The sequence below is a fragment of the Lepidochelys olivacea genome, assembly GCF_965140295.1.
Source record: "Lepidochelys olivacea isolate rLepOli2 genome assembly, chromosome: 4".
Classification (NCBI taxonomy): Eukaryota; Metazoa; Chordata; order Testudines; family Cheloniidae; genus Lepidochelys; species Lepidochelys olivacea.
The window spans coordinates 46,960,743-46,961,892 of NC_140414.1; positions in this window are offsets into that span (position 1 = coordinate 46,960,743).

Here is a 1,150-nt window from a genome sequence, read left to right on the forward strand (position 1 = left end):
AAACCATCTCCTATATCTGGGCACCATGGAACAGGTACCACCACAACACAGAGGGATTTTATTCCCATTACTTCTTAACCCAGAAAAGGAACGGAGGATGGAGGCCTATTCTAGACCTTGGAAAACTCAACAAATTCATAAAGACACAGCGGTTCAGGATGGTCACATTAGCAACAATAATACCAGCACTGGAACAGGAGGACTGGCTCTCGGCCCTCAACCTCCAAGACTCCTATTTTCATGTAACCATATATCCCGCTCACAGGAGGTTCCTCAGATTTACTCTGGGGACAGAACATTTCCAATAAAAAGTTCTACCTTTGGGTCTTTTGACAGCACCGCAGGTGTTCTTGCAGTCATGGTGGCACACCTCCGCAAACAGGGTGTAATATTTCCCTATCTGGACAATTGTGTACCCAGCCACTCTACTCCTGAGGATTGCCCAAGCAACAGAAGGCTGTCATTTCAAACAGTTTTTGATTTTTAGTGTGGCTACAATAAGCAATGTGGTCTTGTCCTTTCCTCCTCCCCCACCCCACCTGGGCTACCTTGTCTGCTATCTCATTTTTTTTAATTAATAAAGAAAGAATGCATGGTTTCAAAACAATAGTTACTTTACTTCAAAGCGGGGAGGGTGGTTGGCTTACAGGGAATTAAAATCAACAAAGGGGGTGGGTTTGCATCGAGCAGAAACACACACAACTGTCACACCGAAGCCTGGCCAGTCATGAAACTGGTTTTCAAAACCTCTCTGATGCGCAGCACGCCTTGCTGTGCTCTTCTAATCGCCCTGGTGTCTGGCTGCTCAAAATTGGATGCCAGGTGATTTGCTTCAACCTCCCACCCTGCCATAAACGTCTCCTCCTTACTCTCACCGATATTGTGGAGCACACAGCAAGCAGCAATAACAATGGGAACGTTGGTTGCGCTGAGGTCTGACCAACAGCGCCAGCGAGCTTTTAAACATCCAAAGCCACATTCTACCACCATTCTGCACTTGCTCGGCCTATAGTTGAACTGCTCCTTACTACTGTCCAGGCTTCATGAGCCATGGGAGCCAGGGGTAGACATGACCACGGGTTGCTGCCAGCTGGGAGAGCAGCCTGAGGCAGAAGCCTCCAGCTCGCAGGAGAGCAGAGTTGCAGCGGAA